At 43.1% G+C, this 23206-nt stretch overlaps 1 pseudogene; it reads right to left on the reverse strand.

Annotated features, from left to right (window-relative positions):
- Window positions 1–19389: 19389 nt before the first annotated feature.
- LOC126100081 (5S ribosomal RNA) lies at window positions 19390–19507 on the reverse strand (annotated as a pseudogene).
- Between the last annotated feature and the right edge of the window lie 3699 nt (window positions 19508–23206).

Genomic DNA, 23206 nt, shown 5'->3' on the forward strand with positions numbered 1-23206 from the left:
TATTATTTTTTCACAGATATTATGGGTTTCACACTTTAGTTTGCTTTTCTGCTGTTTGTGCCCCAATCGCTCACAAATTATCCCAGCAGTCCCGCCGGCCGCGGTGGTCTAGCGGTTCTAGGCGCTCAGTCCGGAACCGCGCGACTGCTACGGTCGCAGGTTCGAATCCTGCCTCGGGTATGGATGTGTGTGATGTACTTAGGTTAGTTAGGTTTAAATACTTCTACGTTCTAGGGGACTGATGACCACAGATGTTAAGTCCCATAGTGCTCAGAGCCATTTGAACCAGTAGTCCCAAAATTGTGAATTCTGAATTGACCTATAACTTCGGTAACGTCTAAATGTCTACCACTAGGTGTCATACAGGCTTCTATTTTTGAGGACGAAAAGCAAACAAAAATTTAGTTCCAGTAATATTTGTTTATTACTAACCGGTTTTCAGCTCACTCCACCGCCATCATGTTGCAACTTTTTATATGTTATAAAGAATGTCGAGCTCCTCTCCATCATTATGAAGCAATGATCCTATCCACTACTTGTGCCTGAGTATTACTTCATAAATATTTGCCTAAACATTACAAATTCCAAATAGCATGACTCTAAATACGTATTGTTTTCTTGTGATTATTCCCGACGCTGTATTTGCTACAATTCTTTCAAACCTGCAGTAGATTTCTTTCCTCATTACATTTCCACAGCTTACATCTCACTATAGTATTCAGTCTGCTTCCCTCTCCTCAGTCGTATTTGAGTTTACCATTAACGCGTCATGCTCTCTGCACTTTACTTATTTTACGAACTCATTAGTTTAATGATTCGATTTCTTTTGTTGGCAGCAGCTTGTGGTATATCGTTGTATATGTGCCATAGAGCAGGCCACAGCGATGGAACAAGCCTTTGCCGAACTCGGTTATACTACTACATGAAAACAATTCGTATCAATCTTCAGTAATTAAGTTATTACAAACTGTGCAAGCATGTTCGATGCTTGTCAGTAAGTGTACTCCAATAACTATTCGTTTTATTAAAGCAGCCTGAAGTCAAATAGATATCATACTGTAGATCTAATTCAGACACCACCTTTACCGTCTCAGTTAAATCCTTCAGTAAGGTTTCAGCTTCGACTCAAGTTTCCTGCTGAGATCGTAGCTTACAATTTAACTAAATATGTCGCTCTAAAACGCTATGAGTCCTAGATGAGTATGTGCTGCTTATGGATTCCACCCTCACTTTAAAGTAACCTAGTGCTTCATCATAGCTGCGATCTTGATTTTAGGCAGGTTAGTGTCAATACGACGTTGACACACCCGGTGGAAATTGTGATTCTTATCTTACGAGCTCTTTGGATTAGGCTGTTGAGAGGAACATGCACCTTACAACATCTTCCCTTCAAATGTGATTTTAATTTTTTAAAGAATATTTTTATTGGCACTAGTTGGATAGGTGGTCAGAGTCTTGGGCGTGTCCACAGTCACACACAATGTTTGTTTCGTCCGTGAAGGCCACCGTCCACCGTTTTTATAAGGACTGGCTCCTGACGTAGCGCACTATCATCTAATTGTGGATCGGAACAGGGACGTTATTTCAAAGAGTTTTGGAGGGAGACTATCTTAGCAGCGTGGACCAGGTTTTTACTTTCTCGTTCACCGTAGCTGTCCGTAAGGAAGTTCAAGCTTCTGGAGGTTCACATTTTCTCCTGTAGTTAATCACGTTCTCGACGCTGTACTTTCCTTAATAGTTGTGAAAAACAATGAGGACACACTAATACTAGCGTTGGAGACGTGGTGTCCTCCCTTCGGAAGGACGAGAGTACAGATTACTGTCAGCCCTTCCTCATATAGGTTTTCCTTGGTATTCTATATAACTTAAGATAAAAGCAGATCGATTTACATTCCCAGCCTTCCCCAACCTGCACTTGCAGTCTGGCACTAATAGCTACGTTGTCAATGGGATATTAAACCGTAACTTTCCTTCCTTATATCATCGTCAGATGAAGCGAGTATTTGTAAGTTCCTCAAGAATATTCTCTCAGAGTGGTGCTCCAAAAGTTGGTTTATAGTTCAAGAATACAGTCATACAGTTAATTGTTTCCGAAACCAAATTTATGTATGATGTAGCTGCATAGCTCTCAGCAAGGGACGTATGTTTTTCGATTAACTAAATAATTTCTTTCTGAATGGGTCACCGCCGAACCTAACTAATAAATATCGTACAGTAGGACTACTAAAGATGTTTTGTCTCCTGACATTCTATTCCACTCCTTTCTTGTGCAGAAACGCAATTTGTAATAATAGTGTTTCTTCGTCACACGATACTTTCCTATGTCTCCGATATTTATATGGTAGGGCTGAATGCATGGAAAATTCTTCGGTATATGGATTTGCAAGTTGCGCAAAAGCGTTAAATGACGTCATTTTTCATTTATTTTGCTGCAGTTATGAGACCTAATTATATCAAACATTTGGCTGCCGCTATGAGACCTATACGTTTCATGTAAGAAGCTAAATTCGGCCTCTACAGCTATTTTAGAATGATCAATACGTACAGAACAGGAAAAATCTGAATCGTTACGCGCTTTTCTCTGTTTTATTTACAGGGGTGGTAATGAGATAGGAAGGTACTGCCATGCGTAATACTACCTAGGCATTCAAAACAGCTTCCAGTTGTCTCAAAAATGGGTAATCGATGACTCTGTATAGTTTTCAAGGCAATCTTATACCATTCTTCCACGAAACAATGGCAAGTTTAGGCAACGGTGATGGGATGGATAGCGATCACGCATTCTTCCCTCTAAAGTACACAACAAAGGCACAAAACACTCATATCTGATGACATGCGACAATTCATCCTTGGACATACGAAACGAATCGTGGAGGATACGAGCTGTGTGAACAGGGATACCAGCGTCTTGGAACATACCATCACCACTGGGGAACAAACATGGCAGCATAGTATGGACCTGGCATGTCAAAATCGTCACATAATTCTTGGCAGTAACGTAGCATTGCCGACTAACTGTGGGAGTCATAGAATTTACATCTACATCTACACTGATACTTTGTAGTCCACCTTACGGCGTGTGTCGAAAGTACTCCGTACCACTAATAGGCAATTCCTTTTCCTGTTCCACTTGCAAATAGAACGAGGGAAACATGACTGTCTGTAAGTCTCAGTATGAGCCCTAATTTCTCGTATCTTATCTTCGTGGCCCTTCCGAGCCATACAGCTGCCTAAATCATCACCAAACGCCTGCCATGTTTAAATTTTGGGAGGTGAATTCGGCCAGAAGTTGGAAACAGCGTGGAACAAGACTCATCTTACAAAATTACCTTCCATTGGTCTATAATTTTATGGCTTCAGCACAACGTTTTCACCGATGATGAAAAGTTTTGGAATTCCATCTCGCCCTTCAGTTCCTTACTTATGGAGCTCTCTTCACGTTATTTTGGTGCTAACTGGGTTCGCGAGTAGGACTTTTAGTTCTGAAGTGACTTTTGCATCTTTTTTTCCTCTTACTTTTCGTCAAAATTCTCTTCAATGACCGTCCGTTACGATCATTCAACACGCACGTCCGTTCATGTTGTGACTTAGCTATGTTTTTTTTTCTTTTCCCTGTATGTTGTATTAATCTTCGATACGGTGGATTTTGAAACAACGTTCACTTCGGCAGACTTGGCCATGGAGGTACGTACAGCACTAACAATTTACCCACGTTCGAATTTACTTCCTGAGGACATCCACAAGTGCCGTTTGTGGTGAAATAGAAGAACGAATCCTGCGTGCCTGGTTAATATCTGCGTTTATGTTCAAGTATGTGTATCTCGCACTGTTCCTCTCAGAGACTGAAATAAGCTGTGTGACTTAAAGACTTTTGCCTAATATTTAATCAAAGAAAAAAATGGCGTTACTTAACAGGTACCAATACATACTCGTATTTATTGTTCATAATTTTTCCCCGGCGCTGCGACGCCGACCTCTTTTCCGAGATTCTTCCGAGCAAAAACTTGAAAGCACTGGATGACAAGTGGAGGCAATTCATCTCATGATCCTATTGAGACAATATTTTGGGTTATAGTATTGAGGAGATGAGAGCGGAGATGACTGGAGGATAACGTAGCCCAACAACCGACGACGCACAAGGCCACTGCCCTATAAATGAGGTGAGCCGCTAGAAAAAATTGCTTCAAAGGCGGTAATCCAGTCGTCAGCTGCACGTCATCTCTTAGCGGCAGTGTTAGAACTGCCTTCTGCTCTGGACAGGCTTCTTCGTGTACAAGCGTACGGTACGTGACGTCTTCCAGGAGAAAAAGGTAGCTGCATGAAACGAAACACTGAAATTAGAGAGGCTGCGGGTATTAAAGAGAAAGGCCGGTCGAGAGAGACGTATGACGGGCGCGGCGGGCGGCCACTCAGAGGCTCACGTTTGACGAGAGGTCGGCAGCTGCCCCATGTGAGCTCACCCACCACCTGTCGGCACCAGCTACTCGCCGCCGACCGCTTGTACGCATCACGCCGCCCCGGCCAGCGAACATTTCACGGGTGCTTTTCATGCCTGTCTGTTCCACCACTACACAGTACGTGTATTACCGCCACCAGAGCACACGTACTGTTCACCCAGCCTCCTCTTTTTCCTTTCTTCACCCGCACCCTCCCTCCCCCCCCTCCCCCCCCCCCACCGCTGTTTTTTAATTCCATCCGTTTATGCGGAATCAGTGTGAAGTGGACGCGACTTCCAAGGCGATCCACGCAGGCTTTAAAAGAGCTTTACTTTTCACTTTGAAGTGCAATTTCGCAGGCAGCCCAGGTCGGCTTTGGTAGCCGCCGGCCACGCCGGCCGTTGTGTTTCGCAGGTGGAATATAAGCCAGGCAGCACGCCGTGTTCTCTGCGCTTCGCCCTGCCAGGTCAGACAGCTACCACCACCACCACCGGCAACACCCCTCCCCTAGCTTTCCGCGTCCAGCGCTCACTTTGTTCGCTGTGAAAACACAGAGCGTCTAAGCGCGCACATACGCTGGTACGTATGCGCTTGTGCCGGCCTACTCTCCTTCTCCCTTCCATCTCTCTGTTCCCATCCCCTCTCCCTGCCTTTCTGTATCCCTCCCTCCCCCCTGCGCACAGTTCTCCTCTCCACCCGCATAACACGCATGCGCGCGCACATACAGAGGAGCTTGCTCGGCCTGGTGGGGTGCTGCAAAAAGCCAGCTAGCCAAGCCCGGTCTCGGGTTATGAATATTTGACGGCGCCCGAAAGCAGAGTGGGAAGGGAGGTTTTAAGTTCCTAATTATTAATTAATAACTAGCCGGTCCACATCCCCTCAGCCCGGCCCATTGTGCTTTAATGCATTAACCTCGACTGCGGCGTACAGTCGCGGCGCGCTGAAAACTGCGTCACGCGTTTCCGCAACCGCTGCGCGTGCAAAACCGCCCGATAGACCCACATTTGTCGGTTGCGTTCGTCTGCGGGCAGGCGCGACTGTCGCGCGTTTCTGCCGTGGCCCCAAACCTGTCGCTTAGTGTTTCAGCTGTCGTGCGATATGTTTGCATTCGAGTTATTCTCAGTCTAACAGAGAGTAAACTGTCACCGTTATCGGACGGTACACTTAACGTTATAACTACAGTTTGCTGTCGCTTAATGGTCAATTACTATTAGCGTCAGCGTTAATGAGACATGTGTAATTACGTGTGGCAGGTAAGCCTCCCTCTCCACCCAGACCTCGGGTATCACTGCTCACTGAACAGAAGTGCTGTCCGAGTAGCAAACGGCCATATATTATTATTTTCTCTTCTCTTTCAACGAGTTTCATTTTTACTTAAAACCCTTTCCCCATGTACATTTGTTTTATTTAATTTTGAGGAATTTACCCTCGTACTGCTCTTAATTTTTACCGCATTATTCCAATCTACACTTAAGATAAATAATACAACCCCAGAGGATAAAACGTTAGAACTGTATAAAATTGTAAAGATGTTAAGAACCAATTTCTTTTTTTTTTATAGTTTCTTAAGGAAAAATTATCTTGTCTCATGAAAACTGCATACCAGTCTGGGACTCGAACATACGTTTCGCGACCAGTGATTCACTCTTCTTCTTTCGCTTTGCTGTGACTTCGTTTCTTTCGTAGACGGTATTCAAATACAATACTGATAATGAAGTACACAAATCCTGAAAAGTGTTGTATATAATACATTTAGACTGAGTTAAGCACAAAGTTGCTTAGAAGCACCAGCAAGCGACACAAAGCAATACACCCACACATTCCCCTTGTAATTCAACTAAGAGGGGCGACAAGTGCCTTTTTAGATAGGGGCGAGTCGTGCATTATCGGCAGGCTTACAATAGTGCGGTTTCCCTTTCCGCCTTCAAATGGCAGTGATGTACAGTAAGCTAATGCAAGCTTGTGCACTCAAGTTCACTGGAGTCAGATAACTTTTTCCTGCCTCCAGCGCTTTGTCTGCTCTGAGTGCTCGATAGGGTTGCTATTGCTCTTAGGGCGCGGAAATAATTGTAAGGCCGGTGGTACCCGCTTTTAAGGTGACTGATTTCGCTGCTGTATTTCGGTTATTTGTGTTAAGTGCGGAATGACATCTAACAAATGTTTCATTTTAATTTATATGAAAGAATGTACCTAGATCCTACTGTGTGTTTGTTTTTCGTTTCTAATCTATATTATCTTCTCCTCACTTCTTTTCAGACTGAAATGGCAGAAAACGATAAAAAAGGAGGAAAACGGAATGAAGATGCACGGAAGTGGCTGTAGAATAAAATGACAGTGATGGAGGCAGCTGAAGCGTTTCCAATTAGAAAAGAAAAAAATCGCCACCGAAAAGAATAGATTAAAAAAAGAAAAATGAAGTCTGAAAGAGAGTTGAAGATAGCTGAACTAAAGTCTAATGTTCCAAAATGAAGTCAACACCTAAACGGTGGCAATGAAAAGCCAATTGCAAATTGGCGAAGAAAACTGGAATTTGTTTAAGTAACGGGTCATTAAAAGAAACTGAAAAGTGTATTGAAGAAGACTGGGTGCTGTGTATCAAGTGTAGAGACTGGAAAGAAGTGGGATATGTAAATATAGAGGATATTTTGCATATAGAGGATCTCTCTAAAACAGTAAGCTGAGTTGAAATAATAAGTTCCCATGCTTGTATGCTCCGTTATTATTCCGTAGGCATCAATAAATAGAGCTGTTACGTCTGTCACAGACGGCCCCTGCCAGGCAGACTACACTCAAGACACCGCTGCGTACCATATAACATACACAAGCACTTGCAGGCGCAACCAAGAGGAAAACAATTCTTCAAAATAAACAGAACTTTCTCGAGACTAATGCGAACCTTTTTCTGCGGAGGTCGCCTCACAGACACAGGGAAAGTTGGAGTACTCCGCCGACCTCCACCGGCTGTATAAGGCCAGCGCAGCAGCAGTGCAGCCAGTTCCTTGCCGAGCTAGGACCAGCTCCGACGGACCTCACCGACGCTCTTAATGTATAGTCGTCTACATGTTATTTGTTTTCTTTGTGTGTATATAGTGATATTTCGAGAAGTGTAGTTCAGTTTCAATAAACGACATTTTACAGAGTGTTCTACAATACTGAGTACTCATCAAGAGCGTTTCCCTAACAACCGATCTCGTATTACAGAAAAGGCTATGTCCAATGCTTTCTACGAGCCTTGTGACTGTAGGTCTTTTACTTTCGATGTAATTAAGTATTATAAAAAAATAATAAAAATCAGTACTCTGTGCTATTCATAGAAGCTGTTATGAGGTAACAGAATAGTATATTAATATTCCGATTAACCATCACAGTTACCAACCGAGCGAGGTGGCACAGTGGTTAGCACACTGAACTCGCATTCGGGAGGACGACGGTTCAAGCCTCCATCCGGCCATCCTGATTTAGGTTTCCCTTGATACCGCTAATACGCATCTGGCAAATGCCGTGCTGGTTCTTTTGAAAGGGAACGGCCGACTTCCTTCACTAATCCGAGGGACCGATGATCTCGGTGTTCGGTCCTCCCCCCCCCCCCCCACCTAAAAATCAGCCAACCAATCACAGTTACACAGTAAGGTCAAAACTCTTAAGCCGGCCGATACGGCACGACTCTACCCTTCACAACTACTTCAAGTTAGTGTCCACACTTGTGAGTCTATGCTCTGATTTATTACTAGTAAAATTTTATTCTATACCTTCCTCGTGGATTACGATTTTAGCACATTGCCAATAGTTTTCCTGCGTCCTTTTCTAAACTTTTCTTTACAGCGAAGTACTTGACTCTGTGGTAGTCAGAGCGGCGGTTTTTCTTCGTTCCAGTTGCTCCTGGACGGTCCCAGGTGCACTGAGCCTGCCGTCTAGCGAGCACCGGGAACCTTCCCAGGCGGTGAAAGGCAGCTGTTGCGATGGACCTGCCACCATCCCCCTCATGCTGCCGCGGTGAAGAAGGGCTACACTCTTCATGCAGTCAAGCCAATAGCCCAGTCACGGGCTTGCTCCACAGACTTTCCTATTGCCCCACTTCACTATGGAATTTGACTTCCTCGTAGTGGTGTACTCGAGAGCAGCACTAGAGACAAAAGGCACGCAACTGCTTCAGAAAATTAACAGTTGATGCAAAGAAAATATATTAAAAATAGCTCCAAAAAAATTGTATATTTACTGCTCAGAGGGACATTACAGAGGTATCCAATTCTAGAATTAGACAATACAAGCATACAGAGGAAGCAAACTACACATTACCTCAGATTGCATCTAGACGAAAAACAGACTTTCCACCATCAGATAAAATTGACAATTGACAAAGCCTCCAAAATTATGCACAAACTAGCAAGACTAAACACATCTCAGTACAAATTACCTATTAAGACGATAAGGACCTACCACACTGAGATATTTGAATCCATCGCATCCTTCGCCGCAAGTGCATGGGCTCACAGGGTGAACATACAGACTAACAAGACAATTTCAAGACGACGTCAACGTAATGTCCTCCTGGGAATAAGCGGAGCCTTCAACACCACGTCACTAGACGCACTTAACGTTGTGATAGGGACCTTCCCTATAGACATAACAATACGTTACAGAGCTGCACTTTACTGGTTTAAGAGGGACAGGCTCGATAAAGTCACCGAATTTACGGGAACCAACATTATGTACGAAACACAAATGAAACAATGGCGGATTCTAACATGGCAGAGAGAGTGGGATGAATCTGACAAGGGTCGCCGAGTACACTCTTTCTTTCCTAAAGTACACGGAAGACTACAAATGAAATATGTCGACCCGAGCCGGGAGATGGTCCATTTCCTGATAGGCCACGGGCCGTATCCGGTACATTTAAACCGTATAGGACTAACTAAAGATGAAGTATACGTATGCGAAGAAACTGGAACACCAGAACACGTCACACTGCTGCGCAAGACGCTAGCACAACTGAGACCTACACAAAACGACAATGGCATCGCCAGAATAATACGTAATCTCGATGACTGGAACACATTAAATAGCGTAGCCGATATTGTATCGAACACTCTGCACGAGGAGTACAAGAGCCAAAACCCATATCAAAGGAGGCGTAGACAAGCACAAACAACACAACAAACCACAAGGGAGGACAAGGGTACATCTCGAACCGGGGGCTTGTAACCTCCCCCTCACTTATCGACCTTAATGACAGTGAAAAATTAAACCGCGTGGAAATGTGGGAAAAGCAATCCTTACCGAAGTCAATTTGTCGGTAAAGAGGGAGGAAAGGGTTACATCTAAATGAAAGGAAAAATGCAAATGAAACTGGTGGAAATTAATTTCGAAAAGGGGTAAAGTTAATAAAGAAAGTAAATGTGCGGCCGTTACGTTAACAATTAACTAGCGGTAATTAGGTATTTGAGATTTGGGGGAAATTACGGTCGCCAGTCCTAAGGACAATTACTATAGTAACTGACAAAGAAAGGTTATTACACATATAATTAGCACCAGAAGCGTGGCAACTGAAGGTTGACACGTGTAGTGTGAAAACTGAAAGTTTGTCAGAAGTAATAAATTTCGCTACACTCTGACTTAATTTAGCAAACGAATTAATAAAACCGGAAAATCGAAAGTTAATTTAGTGACTGAAGTTAAAAGTGAGCTTTCTTTCTGAAGCACATCGAAATTCAGTAAAATACGGTTAGTCTTGGACTACCTCAACAATCATTTCAAAAGCTACTTGAATCTACGCAATTTAGAAATAATAGATTTAACTTTGAACTTGAATTAAATGATTCTGAACAATTAACAATAGTAAAATTTAGTACGTACCAAGCTGAGCTGCAGTCACAGGTAAGCTAAAATACGGTAACAAAACTCGCACTCTTAATTTGTGCTTGTGTAATCTGAATATTGTAGCCAGCTATGAATACTTTAACTGAACTTTGAAATTAAAGCAGTGAAATCGGATTATATTACTTTAATGCTGGCGTTTGAATTTCAACGACACTCGGGTTCATTTCGGAAAAGGAAGGGACCCTGCTTGGCAGTGCAATTGGGACAATGAGCAACAAAGGTTCAAGCTAAGTTGCTGTAATTTTGTGATGCAACAATTTTAAAAGCTGAGGTCTGCCATACAGTTTTAAAACTTTACGTGCTTCCAGTCTTCCTTGTTGGTTGATTGAAGGTTTGAAGCTGTCGATCGAGGAGGTGGCGACAGTCACTCATTGTCGGCCGTCGCTGTTGCAGAAGTTGGATGTTGGCGCGCCTTATCCTGGACACGGTCACCAGGCGAAACGGGCTCTTGATGTGCGCCAGCTAATGCTTCCCGTCCGTGACACCGTATCAGAAACTATCATCGCAAGTCGAGCGGAATTACATGCTGCCAAACCCCGAAAGCGCGGCAACTCACGGGAGCTTCACACAACACACCTGCTCCACTGCACCACCCACAGCCAGACTCCCTCTGCCCGCGCTCCACGCGACAGAGTTAACACTACCAAAGATACTAAACACTCTGGTTCTCCACACGACCTATCGACGTATTCGTTCGATAGCATAGTTTTCCCTAGGCAAGACCCAGCGTAAAAATACAAATAATATTTACAAAACAACCAATTATAAATCGACATAAATGCATATATATACAAACAGTAAAACAATTACAATATATAAAGAGACAGAAATGTCATACCTTGAGGTATCAAAACAAGGAAAAAAATTATAGTACAATACATGGAAATAGGAGGATATGCATTTCCGGCGTTACAGGCTCAAGGATGCAACAGATTGAAATAATTGACAAAGAATTGTGCCGCGCTGCCCGCCTGGCACCTAGCCGGCTGGTTATGCAACCCGCTTGGCTCGGCGCTAGGCCGGCGCACCAGCAGACGCGCACAGATTCCGGAACCGAGGAAGGAACACTAAGTGAGCATGACTCAGAAGGGATCAACATGTAAGGGACCAAAACTAACAATGCAGCACACTGCATGCCACAACACAGTCACAAACAACGCAACAATCATAAAACAAATAAACACCGGCACCACATAGTAAGACTGTAGTAATGAGGTAATGTCGCTTGGGAGGAGAAGGCTCGAAGAACTTTTATTCCGAGACTCCTCCTCCCCAATGACATCCTGCATAGTGTTTAAAGCATACTGCACACAAGCAGTAATGAATTGCTCGTCTTATTGTGTGCAGACAGAAGTATATTCTCTTCTCTGTTCAAAGCTACAGTCAATGAATTTTATGTATCAGAAAAAGTTATGTAAGGAATGATGCATTCAAATACCAATGAGCTATATTCTATTTCTACTAACAAGTTACAAACGTAAGTGTATTTCTCAAGTAAAGCTAGAATTCATGTATTCCATGTATGAAGTGCGCAATCAGCATTTAATCTGTATAATCTATGTAAACATACATTAGCACAAACCATTTCAGATGAGAATACCTCGAAGTTGTACCGAGACCTTCACATCTGAAATAGGTAGAAATAAGCCGTTATTAACCAACATTCAAATTAGACTGTATTACACATCCCAATACAGCATATCACTTCCCTCTACATACTACAAATTATTTTCACCACGCTCATTGCGTTATTTTTCTTTTCTTATTTTTTTTGACATTTGCATTACATAAATTATGTTCTCATCAACTAGGTAGTAACAAATTATATGGAACCATTTTAACAATTGTTAAGCACTCAATTCGCTGTAACCTTAGAGAAATCTTTATATATTATGTTCTTTATACAATTTTTTTTAAAAAAAAGCATTAAGAAATGTATACCAATAAGATAGTAACAATGAGAAGTCCTTGCTATTAGATTCAAAAGTATCCGACCCACTTTACATTTCAAGGTGGTAGGTTACTCTGTTCTGTTAATGAAATAAATAAATATTGAATTTATTTTTATTGATGTTACTCAGTTGCCTTTCATGGGAAACGTGTTTTACAAAATCAGCTAACAGCCACACAACAGAATTCCTCCTTTGCTTTAGAAAAGAAGTCACATCTCGAACGCCACTTGCTCCACAGCACTGTCTCTCCACAGTTTCTTTTCGAAATTATACTTTATATGAGTTAATGTAGCGGAAAGTTCTTCCAAGCAAAACGATGAATTACCGTATCAGCTAATCAACAAGTGTGACCAAATTGATATCTCTAATTCCAACTGCATGCAGACTGTCGTTTTCAGATGTAATTTTCTTAACAACAGTTTACCAGGTGGATCGTGCCTGTACTGTTTGCGCCATTCTGTTCTTTACTTACTCCTTTCTTGTACGTCAAGACGAAAGACTTCCTTATTCTTCATTTATTTTTATACATTCTTTCCGTATATGTTTTCTCGTTGTCGTAAGTCCTGACACGTACCAACGTTAAATTTACAAATCAATATTTACGCGACGGACAAGAGTCTTTTGTTCTGTTAGTATAAATAACAAAGTTGTAATCCTTTTCGAATACTTTAAAGCATTGTCTTGTCTTGGTACGTAAAAGTTGATGTCCTACGTCGGATGTTTGCCGGTTGCAAGCGTCCTCCTTCTCATCGAATTGTCACCGTATTAGTTTTACACTGAACATTCGTGCTTTCCCAGATGAGCTGCCAAAGTGCTCGTGTGATGTTGGCGATGCTCAAGGTTTTAGTAAGTACTTAACGAAGTAGAGTGTTTTCAAAAGTGTTATACAGTCGAGTAGCTGAACTTTCAGACTTGTACATTCAAGCCTCCATACCCAATATCTTCCGTCATAGTTTTGTCTGTAAACTGAGAGCGAGCGGCGCCTGTGGAAGGGCAGTGGGCTTTCCAGGAAGAACACCTTACCTGCCATACTGCATTATTAGGAGTGCAGCGTCTGTGATTAACCTAGGCCTGTTCGTGAGGGGTTCCTTGCGTATGTTATATTATATTTCCTGTCTTGTACACAGTGTTATCGCATTTAGTAGGAAGTAAACCCTCCCTGGCTGTTGCCGCATACTGAGTCGCCACTGATTAGAAAGGTGCCATGACGTAGGGTTGGTGTACCTTCGTCAAACTGTTAGTAGTGCTTCTTGTGACGTAGTAGGGTAGACAGAGGGGGGAAATCGCCTGCTCGTTCTTCAATTTGCAAATTACACCTCCATCCGATATGCATCGGTTTCCAGCAGATCACCGCAGTTAAGAGCTCTTGGGATGGGTTAGCACATGGATGAATGGCCTTGTCTGCCGAAAACTGTTGGCAAGTAGGGTTCACTCAGCCAGAGTGAAGACAATAACTGAGGAGCTACTAGACTGAGAAACAGCGGCTCCAGTCATGAAAGCTGGCAGCGGCCTGGAGAGCTGTGTGCTGATTACAAGCCCCTCTATATCCACATAAAATTAGGCCTGTCGGCGAAGGATGTCACGGCGGTCGGTCGGTACAAGGTGTTAATAACAAAATGCTGCTGTGATAGCGTTATGTTACTCTGTACAGCCTGACTATTCTAAAGTGATATTTTTTTAATAATTCAACTTACGAGCTTTTGTTGTATTTCCTTTAGCACCCTTTGTCTTGAAATATAACAAAACACTACTTTTTATGTTAAAATGTCACCATCAATACTAAACACTAAGCCCAAGTTATCCGCTTACACATTCGCAACATATGTACAGAGTTCACCTTAGGCATCACCAGCTGACTGTCCAGCTCTTTACTGGTGACTCAGTAAATGTGACACAGAACAATGACCTTTTGTAGTTTCCATCAGAATTTCGGAGATATATATTTTATGATTAAGATCTTAGTCTTTCACTGCTTCAGTAATCGTTTTCTTAAACTACTTTTTTAAAAGTAACAATAAATGGTCCAAAGAGATAGCTTATTAAACACTGCAAAAAATAAGGACTACGTCATATTAATCACTGAGAAAATTGTAATTGCGTTTATATGTTCGACGGCACAACATGATTACAACCATCACTTGCTGTGTTGTAAGGCCCTCATACTGCGTATCTGTACCCCAAAAAGAGGACGGAAGCGTAATGTAGGCAATCTCTTTAGAAGATCTGTTGCATCTCTATGTGTTCTGTCAATAAAACGCAAACTTTGGTTCGCATTTCCCCTCCCTTCCCAATTTAAGTTACTCGTAATTGTAATTCTTCGGTATTCAGCTGAAGTTGTGGCCTTTAAATTTTATTGATTTACCGTGTAACCGAAGTTTAGCGGATTCCTTTTAGCACGCATGTGGTTCAACCCACACTTTTACCACAAAACTAGTTAGAGCACAGCCCTACAGCAACAAAGTGACGGTTGAAACACGATTTAATTTTTCAAAAGTACCCTATGCGGAAGCTACTCGCAAGCTCTTCGCCAAATTCAAAGGAAAGGCAGCGTGGTTGACGATCTAGCGGTGAATGTTGTCCCCAGGCAAGTTTTGGCTACTCCTGAAAAATGTTGCCGTAATTTCTGAAATTATCAGCAAAATAAATGGAAATCAGTCCAAAGTATTCCTTGGGAGACTGGTTTGAGGCACTTCAGCACGCAGAAAATACTGCGACAGGACCTGTACATGTTTCCATGAAAAATCCAAAGCCACCCGTACGAGCTTTGTGAGAGAGAGCTGACGTTGCGAACCAGATTCTCACAATGACTGATGATGAAGGATATGACGATGGCTGCTTCTGATTCATAGATGAAACATGAAGCACACTTCCACCTCAGCGGAAACTTGAATAAACAATACTGACGATTTTGGGTTTCTAATAATACTCATTTGTGTGAAGCAAAATCATTGTCTTCTAATTAAGATCGGTATGCAGCAGATGCATTATTGATACTTTTTTTAAGCAAGGAACGGTAACTAGTAAACGTTACGTTGCAATCTTGGAACAATGTGTCGCCAGACAGATCTACCAGGCACCGAGTGGTTTGCGCAAGATGAGGCCAGACTACGTCACTCCGAACAGGTGTTCCACTTTCTTGATAAATATTTCGGAAACAGGGTCATTGCATTGGATTGTCGTAAATTTACTGGCGCAGGGATGGACTGGCCCCCATATTCGCCCGATCTGACTCCTTATGACTACTTTTCGTCGGCTTTATCACCTCGCTGATCGAGCTTGAAACGGAGATCTGTGTGACATCTACATCTATTTCCGCTGAGACGCCACAGTATGTCAGGATGTATTGGCAAAATTCATTTTTCGTCTACGCCAGCTCCGTGCTGTGAGTGGCGGGCATTTCGAAAATACCGTGATGTGATTGCAAAGACTGCTTGCAGAGGACGAGTTTAATTATGCACGCTAATTCTGTACGAGCTACACGATTTTCACCGTCATCTGTTACCATATTTTCGAACTGTTTGGATCCTTCCGTGTAACATGCATGAAATCCTTCTAGTTTCACCATAAACACACCTTTTGCTGCATTCGTCCATCGATCTTAGTTTTCGAGAGATTTAATTTTGAAATCAGGGGCTCCGTTTCTGGTGACCCTGTACTTAAATTGTGGCATGAACATCAGATTGACAGATGTCGAAGTATGTGGTCACGGAATTGAAGATCAACTGAAATTGCTCAACAGTGGAAAGGCGTTTGGATCTGATCGTCTTCCTCTAAGATTCAGTGTGAGAAACAAGTTGCTCTTCTGTTAGCTGCAACCTACTGTAGGTCGCTGAAGTAACGAAGTGTTCCAAGTGATTCGAAAAATACCACCACAGATCTATATGATAGACATCAGTCTATTGTAGAGTTCTGAAGCACCTTTTAGGCTTGTGTTACCAACATGAGGACCCAAAAGTCCTGATTTCACTGCACTCAAAACCACCTAAGGAATTCAACACACGGAAGTTTGTCGGGAAGGCTTACATCAAACACAAAAGTGAATTTCAAGTCTTTCCTGATAACGTTCGAAATGACAGTTTCTTAGTTCCAGGATTTCGTTAGTTCGAGCAATACTTTCAGGTGTTCGAGCTCTTTTCGGAAAGTTACTGTTTTTATTCGCTACGGAGCTCGATTCGCCCCATTTTCCGCCAAGAGTTGCTCGGCAGACTTTGCTGGAGGTTATACCAAAACACTTCGAGTTCTCAACTCATGCACAAGCGTTCTCCTCACAATGTGCTTTGCATAACACTCGACAGACAACACATTATGTTTTATGGTAAGCACCATTTTGTGCTGCGTTCGAGTGGTCACTAAACATGGTTACTCCTCTCGCTCACTTAGACGCAATAATACAGCGAAGCGCTCGAGACAGACAACGCAGGGGACTCGCTTAGCGCAAACATGACACGGTAAGCGTGTATCGAAATCGCAGTTTCAAGCATTTTTTGTAATGAAAAGTTCCGAGTTCATTAATGAGGGTCAATCCACCGTAGTCTTATAAGTAATTTCTAGGCCAGTTTCATTTTCCTCGTCCTATGTATGTTGATGAGAAAAACGTATTGTTGGATCGTGATTCTAAATATAAGTTAAGTCGTTGGTCCTTCAGTAATTGGTTGGGTAAGTCGATTCAAAGATCGGAGGAAAGCAACGGCATACCATCTCCAACAGTACTGTGTCAACGACCAACCTTTGTATTGATGGCAGCTTTACATATGCGCTTCGTGATTTTGCTTTCAGTGTAAGATGTTGCAGACTTGTTTGAGTCAGTATGCAGAGTGCGTGGTGGTTATTGGTAAAGGTGAACAAATTAATAAATTAATCGGCAACTGGAATAGCATACCTTAAATGAAAGGATATACGGCTCCACAGGTCACTTCTCTGCCTTTGCTGCTATTGTCTGAGGGGCTCTGAGCACTATGGGACTTAACATCTATGGTCATCAGTCCCCTAGAACTTAGAACTACCTAAACCTAACTAACCTAAGGACAGCATACAACACCCAGCCATCACGAGGCAGAGAAAATCCCTGACCCCGCCGGGAATCGAACCCGGGAACCCGGGTGTGGGAAGCGAGAACGCTACCGCACGACCACGAGATGCGGGCATCTGACCAAGCTTCCCCCCCCCCCCCCCCCCCCGCTTTCCCTTTCCCAGAATTTGAGCAACTGTTAACAGTCGATGAGGTGCTCTTATTCATCTATTCAGATCTCTCTCACTGTCGATAGCTACAATGTAATACCTCGAGGATATAATAAGACAACCACTAAATAGCAGAAAACATACCCTGTACAAGTCAGTTTAGCACAAGATGTAAGAAGATGCATCATGATTACACAACTATCGGCAGCAGCTGTCGACGTTGTGTTTCGGATACAGTGGTACTATGTGATAGTATGGATGAAACGCAACTCTGGACATCTCTCAACGATCGAGTAGATGTCCTAGCAAATCAAGCATCTCTACATGGAGCTATTAATTATGACAAATTCGCTCTCGCGGATATGATACCGGTGCCCAGACAGCGGCTGTCATCGTATTGGCAAGAGGTATGGTCGAGGACATTTAAAATGAAAGGCGGCCGTTACGAACTAATTCGTCCCATGATTGCGAGAGTACCATAATATAATAAGTCACAAGCATTGATGAACTTCATGGTAGTTATAACACGGCTGAAATTTAATCATTGCAAGTTCAAGAAATAGCTCTATCGACTCAATCTACGCCGCACCCCTCCAAGTGTTAGCGGAGAAGAAGAAGATCCGAACTATATGTTCCTGCAATATTCTGGGAACACGTACACTTCAACTTTCATACATGTACTCTTCGTGCGCTTGAGCATCAGTTCCCAAGCAACCTCGTAACCTTATTAGCATTAAACGATATAACAAAGTATCAGACAAATACTGTACTACTTCGTTAACAGTAGAGCATCCACTTATAGCTTCCTGCACCGCTGATCTAATGTTCCGGGTAATTAGAATGCCAGCACAAGACCAAAGCACAAGTGACTCACATTCACACGTGCTACTCAGTTACGTAGTCTATAAGGTACGTCACTGTGTACCTCCTATATAGAGTGAACTTCAATAAAACCGACAAACTGCTGAGACGGATGACTGGAAATGGAGGAAAAAAGGTCCGATGGACATGTATCGGGAAATGTATCGCTGCCACGGTGGATGGCGCTGACGAATGACGGTTCCTTTGGCCACGAGGGGTGTGTTCCCTGTGTGTGGCAGGCTATACGATTGACGCAATGTACTGTGAACAGTAAAATGGTCCGATATTCATGTCGGGAACAGACAGAGATGGTTTTAGTGTGCGGCCAGGGAGATGCAAACGGTAGAGAGGCATCACGGCTATACCAAACAAAGTACCTTCACAGATACCAATCACAGTACACAACATTTCAAGCTCTTTTTGGGCGTTTGTGTGATCATGAGTCCTTTCAGACAGACGAACATGCAAGGAGGCGGGGAACTGTGCGTTCTCCAGATCTGGAGGATCGGGCTCTACAAGATTTGAGACTCTAGTACAAGCTCCAATTCTGGTGTCGCACAGTCCGCCGCCTACCTGCACGTTCGTCTGTCTGGAAGGACCCTTCATCACACATGCCCAAAAGAGCAGACAGACCAGAGGACCAGAGGAGCTAAGACAATGTCAGCGGTGCTACCAAGAATAGCGTTTCCATGAAAAAGGGAGAGTAGAGGAGAAGAATGACAGTAACAGCACAATACACCTGCTACAAGAAATATGTTTTTGTGTGTTTAGAAGATAAAACCGAATTAATAAGCTAATAATGACAATGATAATAATAATAACACAAATATAATCCGACAAAATTGGAGAGGTAGCTGGAATAGGGACCACTAAACTAAACTAAACTTCGTCCGAACAGACCTTGGAAGGCCCAACGGTACTGACCGGCCGCCGTGTCATCCTCGGCCCAGTGGATGCGGATATTGAGGGCCATGTGTTCAGCACACCGCTCTCCCGGCCGCATGCCAGTTTACGAGATCGCAGCCCCTGCTTCTCAATCAAGTAGATCCTCAGTTTGTCTCACAAGGACTGAGTGCACCCTGCTTAGCAAACGGCACTCGTCAGACCTGATGGTCACCCGTGCAAGTGCTAGACCAGCCCGACAGCGCTTAACTTCGGTGATCTGACGGGAACTGGTGTCACCACTGCGGCAAGGCCGTTGGCGCGGAATAGGACCACATCACACACAAATGCTACACATCTTTCTTGGCTTCAGCCAAAGAATTCTTGATATAGATACAAGGGCGGATCAAAAAGTTTCCATTAGCAGGCCGCACTGACCCCTTTCCTACAGGTCAGGGATTATATACCCGCATCTGAGTCGCGTTGTGTTGCATATACCCTGCAGCATCGCGCTCAAACGGAAACTTTTTGATCGCGCCTCATTCATCTCAATGAGACACAAAATCGGAGTGGTAGTTGAAGTACAAAATCGGAGTCGTGGTTGCGTATCCCAAATGTAACATCAACGCTGTGTGTAATACATACATTGTGACTTTTCATGTTGTAAATGATGCCTACGATCTCCATATGATATGATTACTAAGGACATGGTGCACGATGTGCACTCACTTGGTCGCGAATGGATTTAGGGGACGTGCTGCAACCATTATTTATATGCGAGTCTAGTTATCACAATGAAGCTAGACGACAGTGGTACGATGGTCGACGACTGTTTTAATTGAGCTTATCTCAAGCAGCTTGTATTGAGGAAGTGCGAGGTTGAACCCCACGCTTCCGACCATTCAGATTTAGGTTTTCCACAGTTTCCCTACAACACTCCAGACCTTGTCCTCATTCCGCAATCCTATCTTGAGATCTTTTTTTAATGACCTCGTTGCCGCCCAGCTATAAATTCTGATCTCCTATCTTCCTGAACTCAGACCACCAGTTCTCGCCCCTGGAACAAGTAAGGGCAGGCGTTCCAGTGCTTAGTCTAAGAATATTTCACAGACCTTTGCGTAACTCTACCAAAGAAATCGTGAAAGTAATATTTGATCAATCACAACGTACACAGAGTCATATATGTCTTAGTCTTTCTTCGCTGCTTGCGGCAATGGAACATAACAGAACACGCTTATTACAGAGGTGTAAGACATTTATTATGAAAACGATGCAAATAAAACCCACATATAAAAGTTTTTTGTTGGAACATATTTTATTCACTTATGTAGCTCCCTGTCTGCAGAAGGAAAACTTTATATAGATTAGACAGCGATCTGGAAAAGGGATCGAAGAGTTGATTCTAACGTGTTTCGTAAATGTAATACTCATATTTCGACAGCGCGTGTTGCCGTCAGCAGGAGTCTAAATACGGGCACGGTTGACTATCAGCATTTTCGGGGCTCATCTGCGAAATCCGTTTCCGATCGACGTTTCCCGGGCGTAGTTAATTAATGTCGTGCTCGTGACTCGCTTAGCGTAAACGGATAAACAGCAGCGAGAGATAATTAGAGCAAAGCGAAGTTCGAAATAGCGCCGTGCATTTGTGTAAAACGATCTCGACGGAAGCCTGTTAGTCATAAATGTTCGCCATTCTACAGTCATAAAATTTCAGCTCTTACGACAGGCCGCACCTACGCTGGTACACGTGTAATTTATAATTAATGAATCGATTTCGAAATGAACAATGGTAGTACCCTACTCGATCAAGTTCCGTGATCGCGCATACGATGCTTCATTTGGGCACTTATGAGTTATTTAAGGTGGGTCGTCGAAAGCTGACATAGGCCTCCCACAGCACATTACGTTGTGCCTGGAAGAACGATCGACTGCAGTCCTGAAAATCAACTTTGTTTACAAAATATGACAGTTTCCATGTGATGTGTTACTGCAGAGAATGGAGTCTGTGACCACTAGTGGTAGTCTTTGTTACATGTTTATTTTATCTTTCAGATGTACGTTTAGTTAAAAGACAAACACCTCCCGAAAACCACGCTCTGAAATAATTTTTATTTCCTCCTTTAGTCAGTGCCACAAGTTACCCTATAATCGTAACACAACATCCACGAATTTATCATACTAATACATGTAAATCCACTTGATGACAGAGATTCAAACCTTCGAAAGGTGATGTAGATATAAATAAATAGTGACTGGTAACAGAAAACTTGTTGCTTCAATCGATAAATTGACCGGCCCAAATTCACGGTGAGAGTTGTCTCCACTGCGGGTGTGCTTTTACAAGACCGAATGTTCGGGCTAGATCCAATTAGGACATGGCTGTGGATACGATACATGAGCAATTTGACACACACAGGTGTTCAGGGATCATGGCAGCAGGCCACGAGTTGACCGATTTTGAGCACGATATGATAACTGGCATAAGACGCGCGTATCGTAATACATAGGTTGAAGCGAAATTGGCGCACTCGGGCTTCGCAGCGCGACTCCTCACACGCCAGCAAAAAAAATTCTTTCTCACAAATTTTCGTCTGGCGAGTACATACGGCAGAAAAGGGACGTTAAAGAGTGGCAATCTGGCAACACTGTAACAACACGTAATGTAACTACCTCTGACAACAAATATTAATAGTGCCGTACAATTGGTGCAGTGATTATAACTTTGGGTTAGCATGCATGAGGTCGAGGGTTCAATCCTGGGGTGGGGTGCATTTCTTTATTTGCTAATTTCATTCTGAAATTTGATACTGTAATATACAGGGTGAGTCACCTAACATTACCGCTGGATATATTTTGTAAATCACATCAAATACTGACGAATCAATTCTACAGACCGAATGTGAGGAGAGGGGCTAGTGTAATTGGTTAATACAAACCATAAAAAAATGCGCGGAAGTATGTTTTTTAACACAAACCTACGTTTTTTTAAATGGAACCCCGTTAGTTATGTTAGCACATCTGTACATATAAACAAATACGTAATCAGTGTCGTTTGTTGCATTGTAAAATGTTAATTACATCCGGAGATATTGTAACCTAAAGTTGACGCTAGAGTACCACTCCTCCGTTGTTCGATCGTGTGTATCGGAGAGCACCGAATTACGTAGGGATCCAAAGGGAACGGTGATGGACCTTAGGTACAGAAGAGACTGGAACAGCACATTACGTCCACATGCCAACACCTTTTTATTGGTCTTTTGCACTGACGCACATGTACACTACCATGAGGGGTGAGGTACACGTACACACTTGGTTTCCGTTTTCAATTACGGAGTGGAATAGAGTGTGTCCCGACATGTCAGGCCAATAGATGTTCAATGTGGTGGTCATCATTTGCTGCACACAATTGCAATCTCTGGCGTAATGAATGTCGTACACGCCGCAGTACATCTGGTGTAATGTCGCCGCAGGTTGCCACAATACGTTGTTTCACATCCTCTGGGGTTGTAAGCACATCACGGTACACATTCTCCTTTAACGTACCACACAGAAAGAAGTCCAGAGGTGTAAGACCAGGAGAACGGGCTGGCCAATTTATGCGTCCTTCACGTCCTATGAAACGCCCGTCGAACATCATATCAAGGGTCAGCCTAGTGTTAATTGCGGAATGTGCAGGTGCACCATCATGCTGGTACCACATACGTCGACGCGTTTCCAGTGGGACACACTCTATTCCACTTCGTAACTGAACTCACCCCTCATGGTAGTGTACATGTGCGTCAGTGAAAAAGACCAATAAAAAGGTGTTAGCATGTGGACGTAATGTGCTGTTCCAGTCTCTTCTGTACCTAAGGTCCATCACCGTTCCCTTTGGATCCCTACGTAATTCGGTGCTCTCCGATACACACGATCGAACAGCGGAGGAGTGGTACTCTAGCGTCAACTTTAGGTTACAATATCTCCGGATGAAATTAACATTTTACAATGCAACAAACGACACTGATTACGTATTTGTTTATA

The sequence above is a fragment of the Schistocerca cancellata genome, chromosome 1 (assembly GCF_023864275.1).
Source record: "Schistocerca cancellata isolate TAMUIC-IGC-003103 chromosome 1, iqSchCanc2.1, whole genome shotgun sequence".
Taxonomy (NCBI): Eukaryota; Metazoa; Arthropoda; class Insecta; order Orthoptera; family Acrididae; genus Schistocerca; species Schistocerca cancellata.